Here is a 15809-nt window from a genome sequence, read left to right on the forward strand (position 1 = left end):
AGATCCCCAGATTGGCGAGAATGAACAAAATTAAACAAGATATAAACGGCATTTACGACGAGGAAATTGAAAAAAACCCTCAAATTTACAAAACAAAAGTATTATGAGACGGGACCTAGGGCAATGAAGCTTCTGTCGTGGAGGTTGCGAAAACAACAGGAAAAGAACAGAATTCATAAAATCAGGAACTGAGTCACAAATTATTTGCAGTAAACTGGATGATATTCAACAGGCATTTGAACAGTATTACAAAGACCTATATACCCAACCTCCCATAGTAGAAAATACAATGATAAATGCCTTTCTAAACTCATTAGACCTACCATCTATAGGAGAATTACAAAATAAAAAACTCATGGCTGAGATAACTGCTGAAGAGCTGCATAAAGCCATTTCAAGGCTGAAGGCGAATAAGGCACCAGGCACAGACGGTTATCCGTCCGAATGGTATAAAGCATTTAGGACACAAGTAACACCAGTGCTACTTAATTGCTTTAATCACACATTAAGAACAGAGTAGCCCCACAATCTTGGAGAGAAGCAGTTATCTCAATTATCCCAAAAGACGGCAAAGATAAAAAAGAATGCAGCTCGTATAGGCCAATTTCCATCCTTAACGTGGACTATAAATTATTTGCTTCAATATTAGCTAAGAGACTGGAATCGATTATTCCGGAGCTGATAGACTTAGATCAGACAGGCTTTGTCTCAAATAGACAGACTCAAGATAACTTAAGGAGAACACTACAAGTGATGAATCATATAACATCAGAAAATATTAGTGCAATGTTGGTCAGCTTAGATGCCGAAAAGGCTTTCGATTCGGTGGGTTGGGAATATCTATTTAGGGTACTAGCAAGATTCGGATTCAAAGATGGCTTCATTAAATGTATTGAGGCACTGTATTACTCTCCAACAGCCAGGATCAGGATTAATGGACACCTGTCTCAAAATATTAACTTGAAGCAAGGGACACGCCAGGGCTGTCCCTTGAGCCCGTCCCTGTTTGCCTTGTACATTGAGCCTCTGGCTCAGGCTATTAGAAAAATCTGAAATACAAGGAATTATGATCAGGGGAGAAGAACACAAGACTTGTATGTTTGCGGATGATGTTCTTCTTTTTATTACAAATCCTGAATCAAGTTTGTTCCAATTGATACTTACTAAAGCCTATAATCATTACTCTGGCTATAAACTAAATATTAAAAAACAATCCCTTACATTCAATTATACACCTCGACCAGAAACTAAAAAGAAACTTACTTCAAATGGGACTCTCCCACAATAAAATACTTGGGAGTAAACCTAACAAAAGACATGTCTAAACTCTATGAAATCAATTATGGCCCCCTCAACAAAGAGATCAAATCTGACCTGACTCGGTGGTCTCTCCTCCCCATGGATATGAGTAATAGAATAGAAATAATTAAAATGAACATTCTGCCTCGAATTCTCTATCTCTTCTAGTCACTGCCCCTGGAGATACCCCAAAAACAATTTGACGAATGGGATAGATGGATCTCACTGTTCATCTGGAACAGCAGAAGACCGAGGGTCCAGTACAAAACATTGCAACTGAAAAAAGAGAAGGGAGGGAGAGCTTTGCCGTGCTTACAAGATTACTATTATGCCGCACAACTGAAACCCCTGGTAAACTGGTGTTCCCCAAATTATGAAGCTAAATGGAAAAATATGGAAATTACTCAATTAGACTTCCCATTACTTTTAGAAATAAAAACCAAGCTGAAAATTTTACAAAGATTTGAACCATTTGACCAGTTCACCCTGAAACTATGGTTCAGGGTAGTGGAAACTACAAATAGAAAAACAGGCTAGGACCTTGATTGATAGCTTATGACCGGAATTTGTGCCTGCCAGGCTGGATGGGACCTTTAAACAGTGGACTCTGAGAGGAATTACTTCTTTTTGTTCACTAGCAACAAACGGGGGATTTCAAAGCTATAAAACTATTTCAGATACATACGGATTGGCAAAGCATGACTTCTATAGATACTTGCAAGTTAGAGACTATTACAACAAGACGTTACTATTCAGAGATGAAAACGAATACAACCTAATTCATATCTTTCAAGAGGCATACAAAAAAAGGACTCTAAAAAGTTGGTCTCAAAAATATACGGAAGTATACAAGCCTCTAAAAATCACTCTACGTTGTATATTAAGCAAAACTGGGAGAGGGAATCAGGCTCACAAATATCAGAGGACAGCTGGTGGGGAATATGTGAGTCTCAGGCTACCACTGCAAATTCAAGGTCCTTAAGAGAGTTTGGTTGGAAAAATGTTGTGAGATTTTTTATCACTCCTAAATTCACAGCTCGGCAAACAGGCTCACAGAGCCAGGGCCTATGTTGGAGAGGTTGTGGTACCCCCATGGCAAACCATTTTCATGTCTGGGCCTGCCCAAGGATCCAGCCATATTGGGGGGAGGTGGCCATTGAGATAAACAAAATAATCGGGATAAAAATAGACTATTCATTTGATACGTTGTATCTTGGCAATTTACCTAAGGCGCTTCCACATAAAGATAATTATTTATTGAAAATACTTTTGACTAGCAGCAGAAAGGCCATAACCCGAAGATGGCTAAAGGCAGACCCTCCAACTCGGGCCAGTGGCATGGGATAGTGGAAGAAATTTTTGGAATGGAAAGACTTACCTTTGTCCTTAGACTTGAGCTTGAGAAATTCAAGAAGCTCTGGGAAAAATGGATTGTGTACTCCCTTTGTACTGAACAATTAAATATTACCATGATGTAAGTAGATACTAATGTTGGGAATGTGCATGTCTTCCATGCTGACCTAAAGTTTTGTATTCTCATACTGTAAATTAATAAATAAAAAGTATAAAAAAAAAGAAAAAAGACTGTGCCACCAGTCTATGCAGAGGAACAGCAAACTTCGCAAAACCAAGAGAGGACCATAGTTCTGAAACTGTTTTAGGAGGCTGCCAGTTAGCTATACCTTAACCTTGCTGGGACCTGTGGAGACACCTGATAAGAAATGGCATGGCCCAAGTAATGAACCTCTGGCTGGCAGGCACATTTGGAAAGCTTTGCCTTCAAGCCCTCCTGCTGAAGCCACAGGGGTTTTCACATTGGATGGATGGATGCCATTCTTACCCAGTCACTTTCTCATAATTGAATCATGATCCTTGAAACAAATGAGGCCTGTAGTCTTTAGATGTTGCCCTGGAATCTTATGTGATCTCCTGGATTAGTTGTCAGGGTGGTCTTGGAGTAATATTGGTAGGCTGATCATTCTTGGGAAGGTTCACCACTGTTCCAAGCTTTCTCCATTTATGGATAATGGCAGCTAGCATTGTTCACTGGAGTCCAAAGCCTCAAGCGTTTGAAACCAGACTGATGACAGATATAGGAGAATTATGAGCATAATTCTCCTATATCGGCTTCTTTCATTGGCTCCCCATTAAATCCAGAATGAAATTTAAAATCCTGCTCCTCACATGAATAATCAGGCCCCATCTTATCTTAATAACCTTATAGTACCATATCACCCCATTAGAGCACTCCACTCAGCCTGCAGGCTTACTTGTGGTTCCTAGAGTATTACAAGCAGAATGGAAGGCAGACCCTTCAGCTTTCAGGCCCCTCTGCTGTGGACCAAGCTTCCAGTTTGGATTCAGGAGACAGACGCCCTCTCTACTTTAAGTTGAGGCTTAAAACTTTACTTTTCATAAAGCATATACTTACACAGCAAATTCTGGTCTTTGGAATAAACTCTCTGGGAGTTCAGATTAACTACATTTGAGTGTACATGCGTCACCATCAAATGAACTCTAGTGCAGAGTTAAGTAACTCTTTTCGGGAGTGATCTTTCAACTCTTTATAGGAGTTAAAACTAAACTTTCATGGAGTAAAATTTCTACTACCATATAGAGTAAAATTTAACTCATAACTAGAGTTACGTTTGATATTAACTCTTTTATAGTGTTACTCATCAAATGAAAAAAGTTTTAGGTTTTAGGTGCAAATTACTACAAAAACACAATACTGATTATTATGAATGTATGAATTTTATTTATCAAAAATAACATATTCAAATATGAATGCTGCATGGATTAACATACATTCTGTGTAACAGTACTGTAATAGCATAACATCCACCATTATTGGCAGCTAAACAGTTGAGGTCAGATAGGCCTAACATTGGGCGAAAAGAAAAAAAAAACAGAATTAAAGGGAAAAAATGACTACAGAATAAGCACTTCTTGTAATGCAGTGTTAACGTGAGAAAAACTCTGTAAAGTCTCCATCAAGCCAACAAATTAAGTAATGCAACTCTCTCACAGAACATAAAATTGTGAATCACACCCATATGACATTTGGGCATCAAAACACTTGAAATGTCTTACTTTCTCCCTTTCTAGGACCAGTATCTTCTTAGAAATGGTTTCATTTACCTGAAAAGCAGGACACTGATCATGGAAACACATTTCATGGTTAACATACATAACAAAAACAGCTATATATTTCTAGAGAGAGAGAGAGAGAGCGAGAGCAAGTCTTATTACAAACTACAGTTGCAGAGCAAACTACATGAAATACTATATTAAATTATTTTTCTCTAATCTGTTTTATCTTTGTGTTTAAGCTTTTTCAAGTAATGGCAACTAAAGAGTCAAGTATAAGTCAATTAAGTAAGGTGTGAGTGTCACATAGTGTGTTAGGTCTGAGCAGTCACGCAGCTTCTTGGATGATTGTGTTTCCAGGATGTCTGAAATGCATGTGATAAATCCAACTTACTGTTGAGCCATGAAAACAGCATTTTGTGATTGTTACCACAGGATATTAGACAAATTAAAAATGTTTATTTAAGAGTAACTGTACAAATCAAATCCTTCAAAATCTATCAGAGCATATATTTACTTACCTTCACCTGTAGAGATGACAAAACACACCTCTTTGACTGCTGCAAGTTCAGGAAAGAATCCCTATCCACCTCTATACCTGCTCATCTGTGATTGCAGTGCTGCATTTTCTGGTATGAGAAACTTCTGCTGCACTGAAGTAAAATCATCACTCAGTTACTAACAACATTATCATTTCCTCTTTAATGACTTAGTACAAACCATAACTTACCTGCTCTCACAAAATCTGTGAAGCTGACTTCTTCCAATTTTGCATATTTCGTTGTCTCTCTGTGTTTTACTTTTATCAACATCTTGGCCACCTACGGAAAAAAATACCTTTACTATGAAACACAACACAAGAAGAAGAGGTTGTTTATGGTAACTTTATGTAAACTGTGTATAACTTAATCAATAAACACTTTCTACATTGAGTTAGCTGTCCACACTAAATATTGCTTAAAATCTATTTAGCTAGGCTAGGTTTAGCAGACAATGTGACCGCATGTTTGCTGTGTCCTTGTCTTTACAGTTCTGGAGACAGGGTGTGTGCATATCTCAGTGTGCAGCAGGACTAACTAACTGATGTTAATGGTACCTCAACATCTCATCAGTGCAGGCTGTACCTCTCTTTGGTTAAATACGGCCATTACATGAGTCTAAACAGAATATTACTGTAGTTAGCTAACGTTAAATTAAACGTTAGTGTTAAAATTAAGAAATAGAAACGTTTTCATGACAACGTGAAATGTGTATCTTAAAATACAGTAAGATTAGTTAGTTAGCTAACTTTGACTAGCATTAGTCTAGCTGCTATCTCCAATCAGCATAACATACAGAAAACACATGTGTGCTAGTTAGTTAACTTTTACTTATGCATCCATGTAAACTGAATATATAATATATATATATATATATATATATATAATATATATATATAAAAGTAAATAAAGTATTTTTACCTCCTACATGTCGGAGTCCAAGAAAAAAACACAGATGGGCGCGGTAACGGTCGACAGACAAACAACACCAGCAATGTGTCGAATTAGACTCCTTAGCACCCAGTGCATGAAAACCTAAATATTACACCGCTTTAGAGTACTCCCCAACATGATGTAGTATAAGGTGAAAAATAAACTCCCGGAATGTAACTCTTGTGCACTTTTATGCAACTCCAGAATAATTTAACTCCAGAGATTTGTGTGTAGGACTGGACTTGGGACTAAATTGATTCTGATTAATCAGGACTGGATGTGGCTAGTGACATGAAACTCAGCTTTCCTGGTTACTCAATTAAATCAGTGAAATCATCATTAAAAACTGCATTTGTATTTACTCAAGTTGTCTTTGTCTAAGATTCGAATTTGTTTGATCATCTAGAAACATGTAAGTGTGACAAATATCCAAAAAAGGGGTCAAAAAACCTTTATCCGCAATGTATCCAAAGCTCTTTAGTCCTTTTTTCCCCTGAAAAACAAAAATGGACATTTTGAAAACAAATCCATGGAGTTTTTTTTTTGTTTTTTTTTTTAATATCCCGAGTAACCACCTGGAACACTTTGACTCAAGAAGACACAACATGGTGGAAGCAGATTGTATTTATCATCAGTACCTTATTTTTGTTTCTATTCTCCAACCATCGCAACTTCTCATGACATTGTGACTTCAATGTTTAGGTGGTGGTAGTGGTGGTGGGGAGGGGAGGGGGCTACCAAGGCTGATACAGTGAAGTCTCACCACTGGCTGTTTTCTTTGTTTTATCAAATTAGGATCGAGCTGCACATTGCCAATCACAGAACACAGGCTTTTCAAAGCAGCTCGCAGAGAGCACATCAAGTACATGTTCTGTTCCTTCAAAATCAGATCTTTTGAGACAACAGCACACATTTAAGGTAGAAATAACTATTCTATGTAACAATAAAAAAAAAATATATATCATAGGACTGGATAATGGGTCTAGAATGCTCTTATTTTAAATTAAATTGAAAGCTAGTTCACTTATGAACTTACTTTATTTCACAGTTTTCATTTAAGAAAGCATACTTTAGTTGTTCAGTCCTTTGATTGCTCGTTATTAATAATTACTCATTTAAAGAAAAATCAGGGAATTAAATAACACTATTCAAAGTAAAATACATTTAAACATTGTAAAAGTGACCTCACTGTCTGCAAGATTTGTTTCCTCAAACTAAGAAACCTGGAAATTCATGTCCACCATCAAGTCCCCAGTTCATTTATTTATGCCCCTCTGTGTGATTCCCATTGGCTGACAACCTACGTATCTGTGACACAGTGAAAACCAATCCGCCATAACTTTCCATCAGAGGTCCGGGAGGGGAAAACTCATGACAACCAATGGCATAATGTTACCAAAGTCAGAGTCAGTTCATGAAGTATTCAGCAGGTAACCAGTGTAAGCTGCCATCTGTGACCAGTTCTGTGTTTACCATCACAAAAACAAAACAGCGTCACGGGATGGGGAACACCTCGTACTTAACCACATGTTTTATACCTGTTACAAACAAGCAACCGATATCTGGGACACACATAAAAGAACTGCAAATAAATGCAGAGAATTAATTCAAGTCTTATTTAATTTGGCCAACACATAAAGACAAAAAAAAAGACTAAATTGGTTTAATAATTAATTGCAACAAATCATAACTGAACATTTAGTATCTTATGAATGTGGGCTTTCCAACACTTTGGTAAAAGCTCATTTTGCTCTTATAGTACTTTCTGACTTGGCTTGTCTTTTCTATTTTTGCCCAAATTTCAATCCTACATTTGAATTCCTGCAGCTCATAATGTCTGCATCCTGCAGCATCTCTCTGTAATTCTGCTGTTCGAGTCTTCTACATAATAACACCTGCTTTCTCGAGACTGGTACTTACGTCACTGACATTTGTTTTGGGGTTCTTTTTCACAGCTTGAAGGATTTGTCTGTCATCAGCTGCAGCTGTTTTCCATGGGAGACCTGCCCTTTGTGTATTTTGTCCACAAGCTTTTTCTTTCCACTCTGCTGTACTTGTTATATCAGTTTCCTGTGTTGTGGTTCTTAATGATTTTGGTTTTTGCATCTTACAGATTAGCTGTTTTTCTGCCACTATTCACTGTTTATGGTCTTCTCTCGCCTCCATTTTCCTTCTACTGGCTCCAGTCAGCTGTCAGTCAGTGGTTAAATTACTGTAGCACAGGGTCTGATCAGCACAGCTAATTGATTGCAGTGAAACAATAAGAGATAAGTGTGAGGACCATTTTATGTAATTTCACCCTCAATTTCTGATTTCATATCCCAAAACACTTTATTAAGGTTTACACTTTACTGATATCATTTGCTAGTCGCTTTTTTTGCAAAGAGAGACAAGTATTTCCCCCAAAAATATATTAATCCCTCACTGCATAGTTGTTGTTTTTTTTGTTAAGCACCCTTACTGTTACTACAAAGAGATCTTTATTGCATTACCACATGAGGATCAGCTCATTTTGCAACATGTGGAGTCACGCTCACAGCCACAGACGCAGTGTGACGTGTGACTCCACGCTGAGTTACACTCTTCATCAAGCAGGAGCATGCAGGGCCAGACTGGAATTGTTTAAACACTTTTTATGGGTCAACAAAACATTGAACATTAGCATGCTTTTAACTCTTAAAAACCTTTACATAACCATAACTACATTTTATTGTCACTATGGAGGTCCTTTAATTTTGACCAAAAAATATTAATAATAATGCAATGTTCATTAAGGTTTTTTATTGGAACTAAAGTTTTTTGTTTGTTTGTTTGTTTTTGTTTAGGTTGTTTTTTTTTTTTTATCTGTAGCATGTTGCTTCCACTTGCTTCCATAGATCATATTGTGAAGGAGGAACCAATGACCAGTTTGGCCACTGACAAAATAAGTGGTCTCACAGTGACTAGTTACTGGTTGTTGGCCTATGTTCATAACTTCTTAAAGACGCAATGATCTTGAATACAAGGAAATTAAAGGAGAAATTAGAAGGATCTGCAGAAGATACACAGCTATGTGATTATCATGAGTCGTAAAGTTGATGGCTGCTGGTCATGGCCAGCCTATAGGTAACCAGACCACAAAACTTCCTCCAAACCATCAACGTGTCTTTTAGACCCCATTCTTACAAGCCTGCTCAAAGAAGTCCTGCCATTAATTAATGCTTCAATCTTAATATGATCAATATCATATTGATCATATTAAGCCTTTAAGCCTATCATATTTCATATCAAAATTCTTGAAAGAGTAGCTGTCAAACAGCTAACCGATTATCTGCAGAGGAATGGCTTATTTGAAGAGTTTCAGTCAGGTTTCAGAGCTCATCACAGCACCGAAACAGCTTTAGTGAAGGTTACAAATGATCTTCTTATGGCCTCTGACAGTGGACTCATCTCTGTGCTTATCCTGCTAGACCTTAGTACAGCATTTGATACTGTTGAGTATAATATCCTTTTAGAGCAATTAGAATACTGTAGGTGTGTTACTGATACTGCGCTGCAGTGGGTTGTATCACATCTCTCCAATTGTTCAATAGACTCCAATTAGTTCATGTAAATGGAGAGTCCTCTTCACACACTAAGGTTAATTTTGGAGTTCCACAGGGTTCAGTGCTAGGACCAATTCTGTTTACATTATACATGCTTCCCCTAGGCAGCATCATTAGAAGACATAGCATACATTTTCACTGCTATGCAGATGACACCCAACTTTATCTATCCATGAAGCCAGGTAACACACACCCAGTGGCATGTCCAGACTGGCCACCTCAGGTGCCACCTCGAAGCTAAAACAATAAAATTTAATTAAATATCAAATGTACAATTATGGTTTCACAGTGAAGCTCAGATTTCCGAGGGTAAGTGAATGCAGCACCGGCTTCTGCACTATGAGCATCATGTTAGCAAAGGTAGGAGAGCCAAGCACAAAAGACAGCACCGCAGAAAACATTTTTTCGGCGAAAGATTAACAAGTTAACGTAGCTGGACTAGCCATCAGACATTTGCATGGTGGGCTGATGACTTATTTATTTATTTATTTTTTGTAACGGCATGAACAATGAGAGGTGGTGGATTGGCCAGATGCTGGCCATTTGTAAAAATAACTAACTAAGTGGTGGCTATGACGGAGCTTCCACACAGCCAACAGGTGGATGAGGGAAGGGGAGGCAGGAGGAGGAGAGACCCGAGGCAGCCACCGGTGTTCTGACCATCCTACTTTGGCAAAAGGTCCTACCGTAAGTAGTTTATGCACATTTCTGCTGTCACAGAGTAATTCCAGCACTAATTTAAGTAGGTATGACGGTTTGCCACTTAACTTTGCCCATCACAGTATACTTGTAGCTCATATGCATACATCCGAGTATCAGGTGAACTGAACTTCAGGTAAGAAGTTATGACCTTCAGTCTATCTGGGTCAGATATAAACCAAGTTTAGGTGGAGTTTATTTTCGTTGTGCTGACTTTTTACAGTCAGTTACAATAACTCGTACTGCCTGAGCTAGCATGACGGAGTTTCTATACAGCTGTTCGGTTACTATGATGTTACTGATAGAGAACTTTATTTTATTCATAAGGTTAGTTAGTAGAGTTGCCAACGGCTCCTTAAAGTGGAATGGTCCCTCATTCAGAGAAAATATTATGGGTTTTGTATTGAGCTGAGAAGAGACGCAGTTTGTCCCGTACTTTAGGTAGAATGGAAAAAGACACAAAGCTGGAGTTATTCTGTCTTTATGCTGCACAGCTGCCTCTTCTCTCACCCCCCCCCCCCCCCCCCCTTCTGTTGCTACTTCAATCATGAAACTGATCAATGTTCAGCTGATCGGCTTTTCTCTCTTGTTTATTTATTGCCCACTTTGTGCCAGAAACAGGAACCAGCGGATGTCACGCTAAACAACAGCAGCACGTTTAAGCTTGATCAGCTGTTGTTAGAATTTATTTAATATTAAATTCTAGTATCAGCTGATGTTTGCTGGAGCCACAGCTGTAAAAGCTGCTGGTCATGATATCGGTTTGGATATGTGGTGAGAGGGAAACATGAAGATGAAACCAGGAGATGTCCTTACTGAATCATCAGAGCTGAACAGGTGATGGAGAAACAGGTTTACCTTTTAGGTGACATGAATGAGTTGAAGGGAAGTTATGAACTGTTTATGAGAGACAAATAACACCAGGATCCTTTTTTTTATGTAGCTGACAGCTGGTAACTGTGCAGGGGCGGGTCTAGCAAAGTGTTGCCAGGGGGCCAGGTAGGGCATTGACAGGAGAGAGGGGGCACAAAGAAAACTTTTCTTTCTTATTCTCATTTAAAATGTCTCGCTTTTATTAAATAATTATCTGAATCTTGCGAACAAAGTTTTTATCTGATGTAAAATGTATAGAAATCATACATATACCAAAAAGACAGTGTACATCACTGTTACAACAGTATTTGTTTTCATTCAAAGGCTTTATGGCTTTAATACCTGGTGGACCGGCCTGTAGTGAAAATGCCCATTTTTTTGTCCCAGTCCAGCCCTGCAGGTTAATACTGGCAGTGTTACCATGCCAGCTGACTGTATTTCATCATCAGCCAGTGTTGTTCTTTATACATCATATTACCAAAGTTTACCATAAGGCAGCATATAAAGTATTTACTTGCTTTCAGGTTTTATTAAAATGTTAGTCTTTTCATTTGTTTCCCCACTTTTTTCCTGTTTCAAAATCAAACACCAGTTTGTGAGAAGATTATCTTCTTTTTTTAATAAGCATTAGTTTTGCATTGGCATTGGCTAATTTGCTAATTGTATGTTAAAAATGTTCGTATTTTAATATTCAAAAATGTTTTTGCCCAAAACATATCTGCACTGTATGTCAGTAAAAATACTATGCAAATATTGATGTCCTTGACTGCTGAATAAACACTGACTGATTGTATCTCTTGTATTTTATCAACGCAGTATCTAAAAACTTTGCACCGTAGTGGTTAAAATCTCATTCTAATAAGAGTTAAAAGCGCATTCGGTTATTAGGTTTATAGGGTTATTGAATTATGGTTAACGGTTGGTAGAATTGTTTTTAACATTATCTGCCAATTATATCTGCCACCCTTCTCCAAATCTGTGCCCCTACCTGCCCCCCCCCCCCCCCCCCCCCAACAAAAATTTTCTAGACACGCCACTGCATGCACTAATTAATTAAACTTCAGGAATGTCTTAAAGACATAAAGACCTGGATGGCCTCTAACCTTCTGCTTCTAAATTCAGATAAAACTGACGTTGTTTTACTCTGCTCTGAAAATCTTTGAAATATGGTATCTAACCAGATTCTTACTCTGGATGGCATTACCTTGGCCTCCAGTAACACTGTGAGGAATCTTGGAGTCATTTTTGACCATGATATGTCCTTAAATGTACATATTAAACACATATGTGGGACTGCTTTCTAGAAATATCCTGTCTCAGAGTGACGCTGAAAAACTAGTTCATGCATGTATTACTTCCAGGCTGGACTACTGTAATTCATTATTATCAGGATGTCCTACACTGTAAAATCCAATTAGTTCCCAGAACTCAAAAAAATTGAGGAAACTCGTTGCCTCAAAAAAATTGAGTAAATGAACTAAATTAGAACAACTTATTTATTTTGAGTACTCTGTACAAGCTCATTTGTTCCCAGAACTCAAGAAAATTGGATCAAGTTTACGTAAGATGACCAAGTTAGGGCAACTTACTCATTTTGAGTACACTGTACAACCTTGTTAGTTCCCAGAACTCAAAAAAATTAAGGAAACTCGTTGCCTCAAAAAACTAAGTAAAGCTTACTTAAGATGACTGTTAGGACAACTTATACAGTGCAAGTCTGCAGTATTAAGAATAACTTGATATTTCTGACTGTTCAATACTAATTGTTTAACTACTGACAAACATTTCAAGTTCAACTAAATGAAAAAACAATTTGTGATAACCTGAATATGATTAAAAATAATTAAAAACACTTTTTGTAATGATGTTAAAATCAGCCCAACTTTTATTTTCAAACACAACAAAGTATAACAGCCAACATACTGGACACTGTTCTGCTGAACAACAAACAATTATATTGCCATCACTGTTATAATCTTACAATGAAACAAAGTCTCAGATGTAATTTTTCTGAAAATAAGTTTAGGCCTAGTTTGTTTTGTACTTACATTACTTATATAATCAAAATAAAATATTTATTGTTCTGTCACAAGTGCAGTCTCTGATTTAAACAACACATTTGTTTTTCATTCCAACACAGGAGCTGGAATGTTGTATTATTTTAAGGATGCTTGTTTCCAGTCCAGGCATTACTGCCTGAATGACTGTCATGGATCGAGGTGATCCAAATGTAGGTGCAGAAGAAAGTCTTTAACTTCCCTTAAGTACAGTGTCAGTGGATGTGGGTTGGAGATGCAATGAGCTTGAACCTGCAGGCGACCATCTTCACTGACCACACCATGTGTGACGGAGGACTCATCTCTCCTGTTGTCCTGCAAGCAAACAATCATATTTTTTGGAACATGAACTTAATTGCTTTCTTAAAACATTTTTTCTGCATTTGGTATAAACAGACTCAAATTTAGACAATCTCAGGCTCCCTCCCCACCGTAGAGGTGACATTCAATGTCCCAATTGTCAGTCTGGGTAGCCCTGACCACCACCCAACACACAATAATGTCATGAAAGCATCATTTTAAAAAGGGCTATGCAAACATGGCCAATAACTTTCATTCTAATGATGTGCAAAATGATTTGGGCACAAAACAAATTTTGTTGTTAGAAAACTTGCAGACTTCACTATTTACAGTGTAGACCCTCTAAACTAAGTTTGGGGGATGTGATCTTTCAAGAAATGCAGACCAAACTGTTGTTGTTTGTTTACTTACACAGCATGTCTTGTAGAATTAACTGGAGTCACCAGCAACAGCATAGTACAGTCATATCTCAAGTCTAATAACAGAAGACAGGAAAAGATCAGTAAAGAAACAACTTCCCCAAACCAAAGCACAAATAAAACAATAAGTAAAACAGGCTGATCTAAAGTATGATTAAAGTTCAGCCTGATTAATATAAATGTCACTGACAGTTGCTAATATATTGGAAAACCAAAATACTTACTGATGTCTTTCTGTCCAACAGCAGGAGTGCTGGTCCCAAGCCTCAAAGACAGTAAGAAGCAAGCAGAGGGAGAAAAACCAGAATATTTTTCAGAAACTGATTTGATCCTTAATGGCTGTGCAATCATTGTAACATAGAGTTTGCTTATGTTGTTAAATAAAGGCTAGATTTGACATTAATAGATGCCACAGATGTTCAAAAGCTGCCACAAAGCATGAAAAAAATGGACGTCTCCGAAAACGTTGGAGCATTTTTGCAAATATGTGATGTCTTGATAAATTGAGCAGATATTTGAACTTTACACAGCTACATTCTCGCCTGAAAATATCTTAAAAGTTTATTTTGTGACCCAGAAAAAGTAATAAGTTTTTTAGCCGTGCTCCTCCGCCATTACAAGTACGCACAGGCTCCGACAACCGTGATTGACAAATGCGATCCTCCTTTTCCCCAGACTACCCTTTCTGGGTTACAAAATAACCTTTTAAGATATTTTCAGGTGAGAATGTAGCTGTGTAATGCTCAAATATCTACTTAATTTATCAAAATATCACATATTTGCAAAAGTGCTTCCACGTTTTTGGAGAGCTCTGTTATCCACCAGCGCAATAGCTGACCGGGAGGTCAAGGCTCGATAGAGTCTGCGAGCACAGCTAACTCCTGGCTTATTGTTTTCAACCCCATTGCGGTCTTTTGCTACTCAGGTTAAATATGATATATATATAATTAGTTAGTTAGTTAGTTATGGCTATGGATTGAAAATACACCCCACACCCCACCCCTAACAGCTGCACCTCCCGAAGAATTTTGTCTGGGCTCTTATGTCACTTTTTTATTTCAAACAATCAACAGAAAATTTCACAGACATAGTGTTATGTAAGGTTTTTAAGGCTGTGGTGTTAATTTTTAAGTAACATGAGCCCAGCAGCAACGCTAGGCTAACACTAACTAGCTAGCAAGATTATAAACCTGGTGCTAAACTAAGAGAAGCCACAAAATCAGTTTGAATAAGAGTAAACATTTACTCACCAAGTCAGTGTATCAGGTAAAGATTCATAGCAATGACAACAATAATATCTTGAGCTGAGCTTCTCCAGGTTTGCTCAACATATTGCATAACAAATGCTGGCACCATGAACATGCGGACTGATCCCAGAGGGAGGAGGACGGTAGTCACGTGGCATTTTCAAAACACATCTTTCAAACTTCCAGCTTATTTAGTTTTTCTAAGTTAAGACAACTCAAATAAATTGAGTTTATCAGCGTTTTTGCATAAAAAGTACTTGTAACTTAGTTAAATTGAGTTCTAATAACAAATTGATAAAAATTGAGTTCAGCCTATTTAATATTTTTAATTAAACACAATATTACATTTTACAGTGTAAAAACTCCCTGAAAAGCCTTCAGCTAATCCAAAATGCTGCAGCAAGAGTACTGACAGGGACTAGAAAGAGAGAGCATATTTCTCTTGTTTTGGCTTCCCTTCATTGGCTCCCTGTTAAATCCAGAATTGAATTCAAAATCCTGCTCCTCACATACAAGGTCTTAAATAATCAGGCCCCATCTTATCTTAATGACCTTGTAGTACCATATCACCCTACTAGAGCACTTCGCTCTCGCACTGCAGGCTTACTTGTTGTTCCTAGAGTATTTAAAAGTAGAATGGGAGGCAGAGCCTTCAGTTTTCAGGCCCCTCTTCTATGGAACCAGCTTCCAGTTTGGATTCGGGAGACAGACACTATCTCTACTTTTAAAATTAAACTTAAAACTTTCCTTTTTGCTAAAGCATATAGTT

At 37.7% G+C, this 15809-nt stretch overlaps 1 long non-coding RNA gene across 2 annotated transcripts; it reads right to left on the reverse strand.

Annotated features, from left to right (window-relative positions):
* Positions 1-12870: 12870 nt before the first annotated feature.
* Positions 12871-15219, reverse strand: LOC146515040 (uncharacterized). 2 transcript variants are annotated; one of them, XR_014875103.1, is made up of 3 exons: positions 14018-15219; positions 13786-13849; positions 12871-13389 (listed from the first exon to the last, which is right to left on the reverse strand). It is a non-coding gene; the product is annotated as an uncharacterized LOC146515040 (long non-coding RNA). The 2 variants fall into 2 exon arrangements; XR_014875102.1 differs by having other exon boundaries at positions 13786-15219.
* Between the last annotated feature and the right edge of the window lie 590 nt (positions 15220-15809).

The sequence above is a fragment of the Neolamprologus multifasciatus genome, chromosome 7, assembly GCF_963576455.1.
Source record: "Neolamprologus multifasciatus chromosome 7, fNeoMul1.2, whole genome shotgun sequence".
Classification (NCBI taxonomy): domain Eukaryota; kingdom Metazoa; phylum Chordata; class Actinopteri; order Cichliformes; family Cichlidae; genus Neolamprologus; species Neolamprologus multifasciatus.